Source organism: Dermacentor albipictus, chromosome 1 (genome assembly GCF_038994185.2).
Source record: "Dermacentor albipictus isolate Rhodes 1998 colony chromosome 1, USDA_Dalb.pri_finalv2, whole genome shotgun sequence".
Taxonomy (NCBI): Eukaryota; Metazoa; Arthropoda; class Arachnida; order Ixodida; family Ixodidae; genus Dermacentor; species Dermacentor albipictus.
The window spans coordinates 476,001,528-476,019,433 of record NC_091821.1 but is presented as its reverse complement, the minus strand read 5'-3'; the positions used below and the strand labels follow the sequence as shown (position 1 = coordinate 476,019,433).

The window sequence follows — 17,906 nt, the reverse complement described above, 5'->3', positions numbered from 1 at the left end:
GCTTTAACGCGTTTATTTGGTGAGTTCCTGGTGAGCTATATTTTCATATAGCGTTTTTGTAAGGTACTGGACAAATTAACGCCGCAAGAAGAGGTCGACTTAAATGTGCTTTCGGAACGGTGTTACAAACGCGACATGCTCAGGAAATGCACCTAGGTTCTTCCATTTTTATTAAGTGTCGGTTTTAACGCAGCCGATAAAAAAGAGGATTCTTCGGTACAATGCAGGATGCCTCCGCTTCGCTGTATATATACGCCCGCCGTTCTAGAGAAAGAAAATAACTTTTTTGAGGATAAGGAACGAACCCAAGCCGGCTGGTCTTCCTGCTTGGGCAGAAGGTGCCTCGATCCGGGGCTCATGCGACTGTTTCTGTCTCCTAGGCCCGCGACACCAGCTTTTACTGAGCAGATCATAAATGTGATCGCTTTGGCGCAAACAACGAAGGACGGAAGCGAACAAGGGGAACACTAGCTCATGCAGGACATGTGGGTCCAAAGTGAACAGCATGGCTTCCCGTTGGTCGATGGTATGGTATGAATACCTTTATTTAGGTCCTCAGGGACCAGTCTGAAACTGATGCGAGCCGCTCCCACGTCGGTACAGAGAGGCCGAGCCCCTCTGCCGTCACACGGGCCTTCTGGACAGCCCTGAGTTGGTCCGCCAGCACTTCACTGTGCAGCATCCACTGCCACAACTTTTAACCTAGAGAACCATCACCGGCCAACGCCAATCAGTGCCAAAGCATGTGTTCTTAATCGAGCAAACCCTCACACTTACTACAATAGACTGAAACCCCGCAGTCCGGATTAATTTTATTCATGATAACCAGGTTACGGTACGCTCGTGTCTGCAGAAGGGTCGACGGTGTTCGTTGGAGAATTCACGAAGGCGGGTTAGTGTGCGGGGACATTCCCATGTTGTGTGGTAGAGCGAGGCGTAGTCGCCACTGTGAGGACATTTTTACGAGTACTGGGCAGGGTGCATGGCGTGACGTTGGCTGAGGTATGGATATGCGTCCGAATTTGGTGCCGTGTCACAGTGTCTTCCCTTCAGAGGGAACGTTACATGGACCTGGACGAGTTCGTTAATTTTGTTTGCTACGTTCTAATAGCAAACGTCATGTGCTATTCCACTCTGTCAAGGTGAATGACCAGTGAAGCTGTTCAACACACGACCCACATTTGACGCAGAATTTTGAACAAAGGTACGAAAACATTTGTTGTAGTGGTTAGTGGTCATCGTGACTACAGGTACGCACACAATTTCTCGTATCGCATCTGTTATTAAACGCGTAAGCATTTCTATGCCTACCAACAAGAAATTTGTCCGCCACGTAAGACAATTAAGGGCTCATATCCCCGTAAGCAAGCATAAAAAAATGCCTACCTGCGAGTATACTGATCCTCAAAACGGTGCCTATTGAAAACTAATCTACTGAACATGCAAATCGAAGTTACGAGATGTATAAGCTTCTGAATAGAATGAAGCAATTTTGTATCAAATTGGGGAGCTAAATTTTCGTACACGAAGATTTCTTGACAGAAACGAACAATGCATGGAAGCATAGCAATAAATAGCCTCGCTGTATTAGAGACAAAAAAGGCGTGCCCGCGGTTAGTAGTCTTGTCCATTTTAGAGTTTGTTTTCATAGCTGCTACCACGCGCGCCGAGAGGTTGTGCCTTTCGGTCCCGACGTGGGCGCGGCCCGCTTCGGGCTAGGAATCTAGCGCGACCTGAAGGACCTGAATAAAGTTTTTCGTACCCTAGCATACAACGCGCGCTGGAAGCTCCATAACATAATTCCTGACCGGCAGTAACGGTGTGTGCATGACGAGACGCGGTGACTGGTGGTGCCTGCAGTAGAGGAGCTTTCGGGTTTCCTTAAAAAGTCTAGAACGTTGCTACACAGCAGGTTAGGAACCTGTCTGTCGTGCATACTTCCGATACACGCTCTCCATGACCTCACTATCGGCGCTGAGCAAAGACTATAAACTTGCATATGTAGTACATTTGCAACTGCGCGGATAAAAATCGAATTTGGTATTAAACAAACAGGAAATATAATACATCTTCTACAATATAATACATCTTCCCGTCGGTCTAGTGCGCTCTTCGGCTCCGCTACTTTGTGCTATTACCTGCTATTACCTGCTATATTGTACATATGGTATAAAGCTTTTCATCTCCTCTTCGTCTGCTCCAAGAGTACGTCTCTCGATCACGACCCCGCGTCGCAATACTCTTTCGAATGCAGATGTCGAAAGCATGTTGTTCAGCAAGGTTTCGTTGACAAATAATGATCTCCGAAACCGCATGTCCAATGAGACACTGCGTTAAGTTTGGTCTGACACAGAGTGGGGACTGCTGCAAAGATTTTCAGCCAGATGAACAGTTTCTGTCGCACTCCAACTCTGCAGTTCTATATAGTCCAAGTGATAGTGGAAGTTAAATGGGGCTAGAATGTACATTTCATCCATTTGCGCAAATCCCCAGTGTCAGAACTATCAACTGTGACTATATGCAATGTTATTTTTCAGTTCTTTCTTTCAGTCAAGCAGCTTTGTATACGTGAAAGTTGCGATTGCTTCATGGTACTTTTTGAACGTTGCACATTATTGCGACGATAAAATGTGTAACTATATGAAATGGATGTTCGTCCATAATGAAGAGCGCAAGAGCGCATTGGTGAGCAACGAATTGCTCACCAATGGTGCGTGAGTGCCTTGCCAACGTCAGGACAATAACTCGCCGGTTTTCATACAGTACTCATGGGACAATTTTTTCCCTTTAGACTATATGCGTACGAGTGGCTTACTTTTTACGCGTACTTTATAATCATTGTAGTTCCTCTTTGTTCATCTTACTATTTATTACTTTGTACTTTGCTCACGCGTATTTTCGAGCTGCGATGAAAAAAAAAAAAGAACTACGTTCGATATGCACAATAGGTGTTTCTCGTACTGCTACGTCCATATTTTATTATTTCTGCCCATATCGCAGTGGTGGTTTGGCAGAGTTCCTGGCAGATCGCAAAGGTATATATAGTGTTCTGCTAACATCCTATTCTGATTCTGCTTGAATTTGTTATACAAAGGGGTTTACGCATGCTGTACATAACTTCATGACAGCCATGCACGACCCATAAAATTGATTTTGTAGGTTCTCTAGTGGAATTACATTATTTTACTTTATTTAATTCGCACTAAAACTAAGGTACACAGATCCTCCTCGGAAATTTGGCAACACACACATTCGTACCTGCATTAACAGGAACTTACAAATTTTCATATTGCACGAATCTTGCCGGCGAATCCCTGTTTAAATATTGTGCAGTTCAACTCTTTTCGATACTAATACCACCTGGATTATTGCGGGCGCCGTAATCTAGGTGGCAATTAAAACGATGAACTTTAATTCACCTCTTCTTTTATGGCACAGCAGGTTGTTCTGTTTGTTCCCACTGAAAGGTGAATTGCAGTCACAACTGCTGCTCTACGCACGAGGAAAATGGGAGCTTTCAAATTTTCTCCAGAGTTCAATGTGCCTCTAAGCAGCAGCATTTGCGAAATCAACGCCGAGCTGCTTTCGAATAAATTGAGAGAGAAACAGAGAGAGCGGAAGACAAATAACATGTTTATTTTATAAAACAAGCCTATAGGAATGGCATCCCTATTTTGAATCTTTGAGTACGAGTCGCCTCTTGGACACTCGATTCTGGGCAGCCGAATCTGATTCTCCAGGTTGGAGCTGGCGATATTTTGCCCGACTCTTTTCGAAAGATGCTTCGGGTACAGCGAGGCGTGAAGTTTGCTCAGAACGTGCCCCAGTAAATACCAGTAACGTCATGAGTAAATCGGAAAAGAAATTCTTAGGCTCATTGTAAGAACAAGTGGTGTCTAAATCCGCGTCTGAGTGGCAGCTTTTACTAGATTTCCTTACGCAGGTCTTGAGGCCATTGTTGGGTTGGTTTCATCGTGCGGAAGTGATATTAAGCCGGAAAAATGCGTGGCCAGATTTAGACAGCGTCTATAAGACATCTGCAGCACATCACCAAACGTTCTGGCTGAGTTTTTGGCTACTTTTCGGTCACAAAAAAGTTCGGTCTGGCAATTTTAGGGCTACATTTTGAGATCATTTGGCTATTTTTCGCTGGGGCCATCTGGCAACTCTGACCGCCGCTACATGACACTTCAGCGTTTTCTTTGTGCACGACAGGGCACTCCTGGCCGCTCCTCGTTAGACGCCTTGGCAGACTTGGCTTCTTAATGAGCGCTTCAACATGCGCAAGTTGTATGTGGCTACTATCCGCCGGTCAAGCTGGTGCTGGACAAAGCCGGCCCGCACTACGTAGCACAGCCAGACAGGAGCACATGTGCGCGACCGCTCACTCTAGAGGGCGCTGGAAAGCGTGCGTGTGGTCTGACCTTGACTTTCGCTTGGTTCGAGGCTACTTGTGCGTTCATAAGTAGCGGAAATTAACGAGACCCGACGGCTACGACACCGACAAGCAAGGTGGCCAATGTTTAGTTCCTACGCGGGCGGCCACGGCCGAACGTGAGTAGACGGTAGTCGATGTGGTAATTATTATCGAAATTCGAAAACGGATTTTCGCTTCCTTCAACCTGTTATGTGTAAATGTACATAGTACAGTCACAGTCAGCACAGCACAGCACACAGTCAATAAATATACACAATAACAGTATGAAGAAACGCACTGATCCACATGCCCTTCTTGATTGATGTGAGCCACTGGCAAATAGAAGCCACCTAAGGGAATCCGCTATATTACGAAATAAAGCGTCCGGAAAATAGTGAGGAGCAACGTTCCGTTGAAAAGAGAGCGTTTGAGAAAAAGGTGACTTCGCGCTCCGCTTGCGAGATCCGCGGACCACGCACGACTGCAAAAAGTTTACTGAGATGTCCATAGGAGCGTATGCTATACGGGGACTGTGTTTTTTCACTAAGCATGTGGGGTGGTTCAGGGCCCCTTCAACAGTAAGTAACCTCATCGCTGTTGATTGTTGCCTACCAAACTTTTGACTCTCATTGCCAATTGCATCCATGCAACGGTCCAGCGGCCCTACTGCTCGGTTTCCCCTTTGTCTGCTTGACGTATATTAACCCGGGCGAGATCTTGTCCCTCACGCTGGGCTGAAATCAAGATTGTATACAGATCAGTGAGGCACCGCAAAATGTACGTTAACATGAGTGTGTGCTCTCACTGTCATTCAGACAGCCGAAGAGCGAGACGCTGCTTCCTCTATTGCTTAAGCTGAAATTCATTTGCTTTATTTGTCATGTATATGTGCAGAAACGTTTACGTATAAACATTTCTCGTCCGTCTGTACTAGATCACTTCCTGTCTGCTTCTGATCACTGCCGATCACCATCTGAGAAACATGACGTCCCAACGAAGAACGGATCAAAGAGTCGATACTAAAATATTACTGTGTGCAAAAAAAATTTTTAGTCGTGTTACCTTTCTCCGAGTAGCCAATGATTAGAGTCCATCCCTTTGAAGCAATCCCGTCACTGAGTGTATACGTGCTTTGCTATAACAAGGAAAAATTAACCTAGTGTCAAATTGTTTAAATTTTCGCAAGTAATTTGATGTTTTATCGCTGAAGGGGTCACAGACCGCACAAGCATTCTGCAGAATCGGTCGTACAATTCTTTCACACGCCAGAAGTTGAGCATCAGGTGTGGTGCCTTTTGCATCCGAAGGAGACCCAGCTTTCTCTGAGCGTATCTGCATACGTTTTCTATGCGTCTGGCTGACTTCAAATAGATAGTAATTCTTACTCTAAGGTACTTCAGTAGTGCACGTAATTTCAACGATAATTGAAGAATAGTTGCAAATCAAAGGAGCTTTTTTTCCATTAGTAATGGTCACGCAAACTGTTTTATTAATCACACTTCCCTTCAAGAGTTGTCAAGGGCTGACTGGTCTGAAACACTTCTAACGCGGCAAAAGAGAAAGCAGTCATCCGTAAATAGCCACACATCAAATGAAGAGGAAACATCAAGTGGCATGTCGATGCCATGAATTAAAAATACATTCGCGAACCCAGTATTGAGCCTTCCGGCGCGCGCCCAACGGGACAGGAGCGGTAGTCGAGCGCTCGCCCGAACGAGCTGTTGCCTATTTCGTAACTAGGCGGCGACCCAAATGACAATTTTAACGTTAACACCAAGGAGATAATTTTAAACAAGAGCTTTCCGTGCGATACTTTATCGAATGCCTTCATCAAATCAATGAAGTTGTAGTTTCCTTCGATAATTTGCGTAGAAACGCGGTGCGTTATATGCTCCATCCTCTCGTGCGTGCCACACGAAGGCACGGCATGCACCGATCTAACGCCACATCGACATTGCAGATATCGCCGTTTTCCTTACCGCCATCCAACTTTCGTCGGCCGGTTCCCCTTTGCTCCTACGTTGTAAACCAAACACGACCGCGGTGATGGCGCGCTGCCGTCAACGACGGTTACCCTTGAGGGTAGCGCACGCTCACTCGAGACAACAGGGCGTTATCGCGGACTCCGGCCAATGTTGCTCTGATCCGGCGGCGTGTCCCGAACGAGTAAAACTTCGTGCGCGATCTCGGAGGCCACGACGCAATCATGGCCTTCGAGATCAGTTTTTTGATTGCCTGTGTAGGCTGCAGAGGGCGCGCGCTTCGCAACTTCCTCCTTGCCTCTCTTGTCTTATCTCTCTTTTTTTACTTTCTCTCGCAGTTTCTCTCTCTCTCTCTTAGCGCGCGTGACGAGGCGAGCGCATTCGCGCCTGTCGAGTTTAAATTTGCAGTCCCGGTGGAGTTTGATCTGGTTGTGGGTGTGTAAGATTTTGCGCCTGAGAGTGTTTAAGGTAGAGGGAGATTTCCAGCTTCCTCGCGCGCGGTGGTCGGGACTGCGTATTTGTTGCGGCGACGAGTGTTTATAGAGCTGTCGGCTTTTCACTCCGGAGTGTTCAATAATCAAGCGGCAATTCTCGCATTAACAGCGGTGAGTGCCTGTGAACTGTTTCCTTTTGCTGGTATTGAGTGTTCGTATGTTTGTGCGCACGTCGTTGCACTACTGGTGAAAGCGAGCTAACTTCTACAGATGCGTCTCCTTTGTTTTCTATGAGCCAAAGAAAACATGTTAAAATTAGGCTCGGTGTAGTTCGCTGATGTTTACTTTAGTTGTGGACTTAATTCGTAAAGTTCGGTCTTCACTGGCCTTGGTCTATCTTTAGAGCCTTGTTAAAGTAATTATAAATTCGCAAAATAGAACGCTTCGTTCTTTTTGTGTGTGTGTGTGTGTCATTTATTAATCATCAGAGCTGCGTGCGAGCCCCGTGATTTTGTGCCGTGATTGAATTTAGGTCTTCGTGGTTTCTCGAATGTTGCGCGAAGAAAACTACAAATACCCGACGGCCGTTGTCGACCTCTGGTAAACTATGCTTTTAGGGTCAACGTAGTGTATGACACCTCTTGCTAAGCAAAGAAAAACGCGCCCTGTCTGTTCGGACGGTTCTTGCCTTGAAAAAGCGACGCCGACGTTCCTTGCACTTCAAGGGTTCGGGTATATATTAACTCATACTCGGCCGGCTGGGTTTGCCTCGAGATGCTCCCCGCAGGGTTCCCAAAGAGTTCTTGAACGTGCACGAACGGAGCCGACGGCCACACGTCACGATTGTGCGCTCCGGCGCTGGTCTTGCCGCTTCAGAGATGACGGGGCATTGTGTATCAAAACTGTTCCAGGATTAGGGGAAAGGGAAAACATGTAGGTTGGAAGAGAGAACGCAGGGGTTAACGAGTTTGACTCGCCGGTCTCCTAACTGCGGCGAGTGGATCGGATGTTTGGAAACTCATTCGGCTGAGTAAAAAAGAACGGCGCCGAAGCAGATATTTTATTGGCAGTTCGTTTGCTTCCCATTCGTACTGGACATTTGTATCCGGCGGCGGGCCAGCCACTTAGCACGAACGCTTAGGAGAAATGTTATTAAAGGCGGTGCGGTCAGTAGTGGCATTCAATGACGTCCATGTTGATTTATGTTGATTTTAATCTTTATGATACAGAGTCGCTTATGAGTCCTTGGCGAAGCAGTTGGCCATTATTAACTTTGAAAGCTGAATGGGAGCTCTTATACTGCAACGTTGTTGCGCTTGTGAGCGTCTCTGTATTTGCGTTGTGTGCTTGCGTAGGCGTGTACAGCCCACAGGCGAACGTTTCCGGATCAAGAATTGGGTAGAAAGAAAAAAAAAAAAGAAAAAGCTCCGCTTACGGGTTACTTCGTCACTAAGCCTTGAATTTCGGTAAACAATGTGGCTCTCGTACCAACAATTAACCATTGCGGCTTTCGATTCGAGAGTGGGTGCATTGTGTACGATGCAGTTTTGTTGCTACTCGGGTCCCGTATACGTATACAGAAAGTTTTAGCAATCGGGTACGGGGGCGCGCGTTATCTCGTTGTCTACCCGCTGCTTCGATGCTTATTCATGCCGTATGGAAATGCATGTAAGTCAACATCCCAGTTGCCTTCATCGCATAAACATTTTGCGCATATAGCAACGCATTTAACTAGACAGCTGCGCACTGTCATGGCTGTATAGGGTGAAGTATTCGCCGCTGCTGCGGTGTTGACAACCAATCACGTGACGTTCGTGTGCATTCGCCTTTGCCTTGCGGCAGTTGTCCTTTGCGCAACTGCTCGCAACTGTTGCAGCCGCAGAAATTTAGTGTTGTAACCGGATGGAACTATAAGGTCGCAGTTGTTTAGGCGAACTTATAACGTCTACGATAGAGGGAAAAAAAATAAGAGCTAACCATCAGAAATTGTCATCGAAGAAGCAATAGAGGTGTGTTGTGTATGTTGTATATTGTTATTGTGCGAACAAAAAGTAGCAAGCTAGCAATGAGAAAAGAAAAAAAAAAGTCGCGGATTGTTTTCAGTTAAAGAGGAAAAAAAAAAACGGGATATGTGCGCCTCTCGCCCGACATAAGCGGGAGACGATCTTCCCAAGTAAGTGGCTGTGTGTTCCCTGCAAGGAATAAAGAATATGCAACAAAGGTCAGGGAGGTCAAAGGCGGTAGGTAGTGTGTCGCTGACGCCGATGGTGTGTGAAGTACACCGCATGCCATGACCGCCGGCGCTGTCACGTCTGTTGGAGTTGCAAGCGGAGTCGCAACTGCATCGAACTGTTTTGTGCAGTTTTTGCTTAGCTGGCATTGTAAGGTGATCGTGCGATCTCCAATGTCGCGTCGCTATATAAGTAAGGCATCTTTACGCCCGGCTTATCACCCTTCGCCGAGCTTGGATGACCGGACTGAAATAGTTTCGGTCTATGGATTTGTCGGCAAATATCGGGTCTGCATGAAGTCATGCAAAAAATGACGACATGACCTTCGCGCATAGTGTTGCAGTGTCGGTGCGGTTGAGGCGACGGTTAAGCAGCTCCCTTATCCGCATGACTGGCCTCACTCGCACGAATGTTGCACTCCGTGGTGACCATGGGCGCACGTATACGCGTAGTAGTTTATTGAAATGTAGTGAAGGTTTCTCCTAGCTCGTCGTGGCTGAGCGTGTCGGTCGCTCTCTCTCGACGGACGGATACAAGCTCGACGCACCGCATCTAACGCTATGTAATACCCTCATGTGAGGGCCCTTAGGGGTAATGTAAATAAATAAATAAACAAGCACTGTATGTTGACCTCCAAAGTTGTGCCAGCGAGCGCACCTCTATTGTAAGTAATCGAACAGAACAGAACAGAAACCGTGTACATATCACGTCGCCTCACAACTATCTCTAATGCATACACAGCTGTTAATGAGTCGCGCTTGATATGCAACGGTACCCGTGAAATTCCATATATTTTTGCGTACCCCCATTTTCGGGGTACTTCTATGTACCACTGCGTATGTGCCCTTTGCTGACCGATCCCCTCGAATGGACATGTGCCAGTGTGACGAACGGCGCATTGCAGAACGTTAACTTTGCAGAACACTAATAGATACAATAAACTTTAATGTCCAACGGAAATTTGGGACCTGTGATGTGCGGTAACGTCGACTGACGTCACACGTTGCATAAAGTGGAAATATAGAGTTGTACGCGTCACATTTTTTGTGTGTACCATTTAGTGAACCGCTGCGCGGCACCTTAGCTTCGCTTAGGTTCCAACTTTTTTTTTCGTCCTTATTCGAGCGCCGTCGAATACGTTCGAAATGCTACAAATGCGTGTTTACGATGTTGTCTTTTTTTTTTTGGCCTTAGGTAAACGAAAGTTTTGTCTAATGACGGGCAGAAGTGTTTCGGCGATGTCTCCAGCCGCTTCAGTCTTCTGTACATCTTGCCGTGCCTTACGTACGCAGTAATCAAAATACGCGAAATCGCAAAAAAAAAGAAAAAAAAAATACCGGCAAGAGCGATTCACCCGCGAGACGAAGCGGCACAACACTTCATCGTTTTCTCAACCCCCCAACCCTCACTGCAGTTTTTTGTTTTTCTTTCTTAAATGCGTAAACACAGGAGGCCGGCGGGAGTAGCTAGCTGTATGCAGGAGGACGGGGCGAGAGGGCAGGTGCGGCGCCGGGTAGTCCCGACTGAGCCGTAGTCTGTGCGGCGACCACTGGCGTCGCCGGCGCGTTCCGGTGCCGCATGTGCGCCTGCCCGACGCCTGGATGCTGGGGCACCGTGCGAGATTGGGAGAGGGTGGGGTAGGCGCCTCCGCTCCGTCGCCGCGGCGCCTGTCAACGCGCGGCGAACGATGCAGACGGGTGTTGTGCAGACGCCTTCCTTTTCTTTGGCCGCGCGCTGGGATGTAGCATATCGGCGGTGTGTGTTCGGACGGCTGAAGTGCTCTTTTGAGAACGTTTAGCGAAAAAGAGCGATTTCAATTAGGGGCACGCGCTGGGCGGGAGCTGACGTTCAGGCTTCTCCGCGCGTACGATGCGAAATGTACGCTTGGCATGAGGGGCCGTGCCCCGTTGACTGATGAAGTAGAAAGCTAATTATTCGAGTGACTTGTTGCGGTGTCCTAGGCGCTAATCGAGGACACGAGAGAGCAGCGAGCGGCGTTTCTCTTTATGTTCTTTCGTTTAGAACCTAGGACGCCTTAATTAACTATGCCGATTAGAGCGAATTTCACTTATTCATTTAGCTCACGCTTCTCCCGCGTCGTTTTTGATGAGGCGCAGATGGCGATAGCGCGAGCAGGGCGCTCTGCTCCTGTCGGCATGGCTACGAGCGTATTGTCACGCAATAATAGACCGGTGAATTCAAATCGGGCATAATACAAAAGAACTGGCAGTTTAGTTGTAAATTACGATGCTGCTGGATTCCTGCCTCGCTCAGTAGCGGCTCGTGGTCGAGGTTCCCGGCGGCCGCCGCACCCCCCCCCCCCCTCCCCCCGTCTTGCGGCAGTTATAAACAAGCTTTGGCTCTCCGTTGGGAGCGCTTTAGTCACAGGCTATGCATTGAACCTGATGTTCGGTAAACGTGCGCTTCACGGAGCAGCCGTGCTGGGATTGCAGCGGTAGCTCGCTGTCACAAGGGCGCGGTACCTTGGCCGATTACCGTATCAAGAAACGCATTGGGCGGGGAATTAAAACCGAGGAAAAAAAATTAACAAGACGTGTTTAAAGGGACCGAAAACCTCCTAGAACATGTCGTGAAATAGTGGAAATGAAAAAGACTATGATAGAGTCGAGCACGCTGTTCGCGATTAGAGTAGAGAAATTGTGATTTCAAATTGGCACGCTAAGTCGCCCATTACGGTATAGGACACGAACCGGTGGTGAAACCTCAGTACTAAGCTGGATGCAATCAGATTATCGAAGTCGCCTGTTGTTAAATATGCCCGCCGCGGTTGCTTAGTGGCTATGGTGTTGGGTTGCTAAGCAAGAGGTCGCGGAATCGGATCCCGGCCACGGCGGCCGCATTTCGATGGGGGGCAAGTAGCCCGCTCTATGGGACCTTGCGCCCCGTAGCTCGCCGGACCTTTCTATAAGGTTGCTCCATCCATCCATCCATCCATATGCGCAAGCGCCCGTTTACTTAGATTTAGATGCGCGTTAAGGAACCCCAGGTATTCAAATTTTCCAGAGTCCTCCGCAACGGCGTTCCTCATAATCAGATCGTGGTTTGGGCACGTGAAACCCAAGAACGTCTTTTTTTTGGGTACTAAATGCATCACACACTGTTTACAATCGAAGTCCTTATATTACATGCGTGTGCGTGCTTCACTCTATGCGCATCACTAAGTCTAAAAAACGTTCACGCTACACGATCGGAGTTGTCTTCTCGGTAACGAGTGGAACGGCAGAGCCGCGGCGTCCCTCTTTGCATGGTGACGCGCACGTGAGGGCTTTCTTTTTTATTTTTTTTTTGGTTACGCGCACGAGTTCGCGAGTTAGCAGCACGAGTTCCGTGGTCGCCCTGTGCGATAGAAGATGCCATTGGCTAATTGTGTGGTAAATGAGTGCCAGACCTACGTGTACAGCACTACACTGGCACATCCTACCGCTTGCCACCAAAACCGGCGTGTAACCTCTGTCGAGCTTTTTCGAGCGTGCTATTTCATGACCGCTATCGCTACTGCAGATATCAAAAATTGAATTTTCCACAGCCTTTTCCACGTTAACAGCGTACAGGATTGGGCACTATGACCGGTACGATTTCCATTGCAGTAGAAGACAGATGAAATAAATAAATAAATAAATAAATAAATAAATAAATAAATAAATAAATAGAAACAAACGGGCACTACGACAATTTGCTGTTCGGTTCCTTTAAAGAGCGTTCTGCCGCAAAATGTTTCAGATCGGCTCAATAAAAGCCGTGATAGAAATATTTGGCTGCCGCGAACCCATGATTTCGGGAGGCGAGCTCCATCAAGCGAGACACTCTCTCCACTTGCCCCGTGTAGCCTTCGCATGGGAAATTCCTTACCGGTGTCGTCCCATATCGGACCTCGAAGATCGCGTGGCGCATATGTCATGGACCCCGCCTTTATTTTTTATCCTCGCTTGTTTATTTTGCTGCGCGTGAGCTGTTGTCTCGTTTCGCGCAGCGCACGACTTTGTGCGCTGTGCACGAGGACATCTGACTAGCTGTGTAAGTCTCTACTACACGAATAGCGAGGCAGACAAGCGGGTCACAGAGCATGACCCGCAGTGGAATACGGTAGAAAATGACATAGTTTCGGTGTCTGCGCGCGCGACTGCACGACGTGGGAACATGCAGACGAAACGGAAGTTACATCTCTCTTGCTGTGGGGCGAAGTAAAACAAGCACACGCACACAATCGGTTTGTGTGTGGTGTAATTTTGCTAAGCTTTAATTCGTCTACTCAAGCAACATATTGCACAAATAACAGCTGTTGCCTTGAATAATTCTCTTAGTCACGTGTCACCACGAGCGACGTCAGCAGCACAAACACTTGTACGTAGGCGCACTAGCACGTGTACGTCATTCTCTGGCTTGGAGCGCGGCGGCCGCGAGAAGGGGAAATGGCATTCGGTTGGAAATTTCGCACCTTTTCGCGGCGCGTAGCGCTGTAATACTTTGCAGACAGGACAGTTATCGCGCGTTGTATGGTCTGCACTTGTCAGCCTAAAATGGCCAGACCTAGTGAGGGGCCCTTTCAGAAAGACTCGGCTTTAGCCTAGCTTGACATGCACAGTTACAGGCTACTGGGTGCGCCTAGCTATGATACTAATAAGCCTAATTTTATTTATTAGGGAAGCCGTTTATTTAAATATGAACATAATAAAGCCGGAAATGAGTATAGGCGGCACTGTGCGATGAAATGTTTTCAGAAATGTCAAAGTTGTTACCGAAATGTTATCAGTAAATACATCATTATATTGGTGTCCGATACAATTTTATGTACATTAACGCACAAGTTCCTTGATTACTTCTTGCGACTTTTTATTGTGTGTCTGTGACTTTTGTTTATTTACCTGTGTTTTTCTTATCGGCATGTTTTTCTTTCTTTCTTTCTTATTTGTTTGTGGAAGCGCTGGTTGGGGAGGAATAACGGTGCTGCCTTATTCTAGCCTGATTATACAGTTGTTACTGACTATGTGTACTATTACTGACTATGTGTGACTATGTGTACGGACAACTTCATTGGAATTATTCGGCAAACCGAACTGTTCGCGTTCACGAACTGCCGAGAAGGCAACCCGGGTGGCGTACGTTCAAGAGACGTTCGGTGCCGATATTGTCTTCCGCAGTGCATGTCAAGTTCATTCCTGCCTACCCTACGCGAGGAAGATAGGGGATCAATACAGGTATCATCGACTCGCCACAAGCCCATTGTCAGCAGCATAATTTGACTTGTACGTGTTATTGCAACACACACACAGTCGAACGCTTATAACACAACCACGTGATTGTGGCCTCCGAAATCGCACAACTCGCAATAGAACCGGGACAGAATTATTCCTTCGTTGTACAGGTGACTTCGTTGTGAAGGCCGCGCACCGCACCACTCGCAATAGATTCGTGACAGAAGCATTGCTTCGTTATACAGGTCACATCGTTGAAAAGATCGCGCACCGAATCACTCGCAATAGAATCCTGATAGAAGTATTCCTTCTTATTCCTTTAGCACGTGGGTGGTGACCCGTGGTTCGGCAGTGGATGGTATACGGAGAAGGTGAGAAGACACAAATTCGCGGGATTGAAACTTCCATCCGCGATCAGCAGTGAATGTCCTCGAACAGCCGCAGCGCGAGATGCTCTGCCAATCTGCGGCCTGCGTAGGGGAGCTTAGGGTGCCTATCTGGGAGTGTGCACACAACAGCATTATTGCCACCCTAATGTACCGTATGTGTAGAAAATTCGGGTACGCAGGGCAACTCGCTAAGCTCCCGAGCGACGCACTTCGAGGAATTAATTGGTTTGACGCATGTACACGAAAGGCTCTTGGTCCGTGAGCACTATCAAACTATTAACCTTTAAAGTTGATTGATTGACGTTTAAGTTGTTTAAAGGTGATTTCGTTGTAGAGGTCGCACACCGCACCACTGGCAATAGAACCGGGACAGAAATAGTCCTTCCTTATACGAGTCCCTTCGTTTGAAAGGTCGCGCACGGCACAACTCGCATTAGAACCGGGACAGAAGTATTCCTTCGTTATACAGATTAATTCGTTGTAAAGCTCGCGCAACGCACTACTCGCTATAGAACCGGGACAGAAGTATTCGTATTTTACACAGGTCACTTCGTTGGAAAGGTCGCGCTCCGAATGACTCGTAGTAGAAGCGGGACAGAAGCATTCCTTCGTTATACAGGTTACTTTGTTGCAAAGGCGTTTGTGGTATAGGGCTCGACTGTACGTACACGTACTCACACGAGCGCGGTGAAGTTTGTGCGTAATTCTGGGGTGCATTCGGCTTGGGCTTAGTTGTGGGAGTTGCGCTTCGCTTGTGCGTTACGATCGTCTTGTGACACGTCTGTCGCGCTACCGTGCAGTATGTAGAATGCTGTGCGCTATAAGTGCAATGATTGGTAATGATTGTGCATGTGCCCAGAGGCTAAATTTTACCTTGCGGTTTCTAGAAAGTTGTGAATGCTTGTAAATGTAGAACGATATAGCGCAAAAAGTAACGTCACAAGGACGTTTGAAGCCACAAGCACGAATAATGACGTGACGTACTTAACATGTGCAATTCATGATATTGATGTCATGAATAATGTAAAAAAAAAAAAAAACATGGAAATAGCTCGCCTCTGCTAGGCAAACCCACAGTTACCGGAAGGGAGAAAACAAAAACGGAAAGAGAAATATGGGAAACTCTCGCAATACAAAAGAGAGAGACCAGTGTGTAAGGAATGCCTCTATCGCGCTTGGAGACCGAAATCGAGTTAGCGGGACGGAATGGGTGCATTGAACTCTGCCGTTCTGGCTATTGCGTTTTACACGTGACATGTTGCAAACATTGCGAGCTGATCAGCCTTTCATGCGAAGATCCTTGTTAGAGTGACATAGCTGTCAATCCACTATAAGCAGTGTACGCGTTGAGCGTATTTAGCAGATTTTTTAAGTATGGGGTTTTGAGGGCCCTTAATCTGCACAGTGAGTTATCAGGTGCGCGGTATTCTGGTGGCCGCGCATTCACTGCGGTCATTCGGTGTTCTTTAACGTGCAGCTAAACCTAGGAGCGATTTTATATTCCGCACCCATGGGGACGATGCGGCCGCGACCGGCATTCGAGCGGCTGCGGAGGAAACCTTGCCGATCTTGACGCAAGCCATTGCTAGGCGCGGCGGAAAAGCCATATCGTTGAACAGGGCTTATAGGCTACACACCCTTTGCACCTCACGAAGGAAAGGGCATTTCCCTTCAGTGCGGCCAGATGATCTAGGTATAGGGGATATTACGCATTGATTAGGAAAATTTGTCCAGATCTAGGGACGTCTCGCGGCCAGGGTATTGGAGTGATGAAACCACCGACGTCACGCAGTGTATTGATCTTATTCCCCGCTATTTACCTTCACAATGACATGCTAAACATTACTTACGATACTACAGCAGCGCAGTAAACGCACCTCTCCCCGTAAACGATACGGTGTGGATGTCCCGGGCGCTTTAACGAAGCACTGCTGCTGCGATTTTTCCTATCCTACTTCTAGCTGTGCTGTCGATGCCTGTGCACTCTGAATGAAATATTTTCCCGTAGCAGCGGAAACAAGCGTAAGCTGAATGACCAAACAAAGCAGCAGTGCGGTAGGGGCAAATCGGGGCTTCAGCAGACACATATGCCTAGCGCAGAGCACGACACTGCGGTCGTGATGGTTAACCTCACAACGCCAAGGTTAGATTCTGAGCAAGGTTATTCTAACTATGGGCGGTCCCCGGTAAATTTTAGCATACGCGCGAATAGTGGATATGCGTGGTCGGCCGCTTGGTCGAACACGCACATCGGACTATGCTCAACGCGTATGCTAAATTTACGGTGAATCGCTCGTAGGTCGAACAACCTCGCTCAGAGTACCAGCGGTAATGTGTTTGGGTAAGTTTTGGTTGGGAGAAAGATAAAAAGAAAGCTGCGTATCTTCTGTTATTTGTCGGAAATAGTGCGTAAGTATGGTGGTGCTACGTCAATACACAGCATTAAAAAAAATTCCATGGTTTACATTGGTGCCGTGAAGTGGCGCATTGTTCTGACACTGTTACATTTTATAAGGACGGTCCGGCGTCCATCTTTTCTACAAGTCGAGTAATGTTTCGTGTAATTTTGGCACTTGGATGTTGATGCAAAACAGCCTTGAACAGCAACAAGTACGTAGGAGCCGACGTCTTTTTCCGTAATTATGGATTCAGGCAGGAGGTTGTCTTCTTAGCATGACAACTAGTAATGTGACATAGTTTCAGCTTGCCTCTGATCACTTCATTAGTTGAATATTTTAAAAAGAGCTTGGAAACAAATATGGAATATAAAATTTGCATAGAACAAATAAAAGTTCTTTTATTGCAGAAATCGTATTGACAAACGCAAGAAGCACATTTTGCGAATCGAGTTAGGGGAAAGGTTCTTCCAGTGGCACTGTTTTCCTTTTGTATCGCTTTCTTCTTTTGCCGTCGCCACTCTCAAGTGACGTCATCTTCGCTGTCACGTTGACATCCAGCAAAACGCCTTTGCGTTGCTTTCCTCCATTGTTTTCCTCTCCCATTGAAGAAGACTCGCCGTCCCCGAGGACGGCGTATACAGAATCTGCTGTGAATGGAACGTTAATCGGATTCTCACGCTGTAGATTTTACAGGAAATTCCAAAGTTCCTTTTTCGCGCTTGACAGGCATCGTCTTGCTCGCGCAACTTAGGGGACGCGACCGCGATTGCACGCACCTTTCACGTGGAGGAGGAACACAGGCTCCGAGATGATCCATCGCGCAAAATGTGTCGGTCGTTTT

The 17,906-nt window shown here is 47.3% G+C and overlaps 1 protein-coding gene across 3 annotated transcripts in view; it reads left to right on the top strand.

Moving 5' to 3' along the window:
- The first annotated feature begins 6,765 nt into the window (after positions 1–6,765).
- The window catches only part of LOC139054842 (uncharacterized), a 138,405-nt gene continuing 127,264 nt past the window's right edge, over positions 6,766–17,906 (top strand). For all 3 annotated transcript variants that reach the window (XM_070532497.1, XM_070532493.1, XM_070532495.1), the window contains exon 1: positions 6,766–7,004. The gene's annotated coding sequence lies outside the window, so the exon portion shown is untranslated. The remainder of the gene's footprint in view (positions 7,005–17,906) is intronic.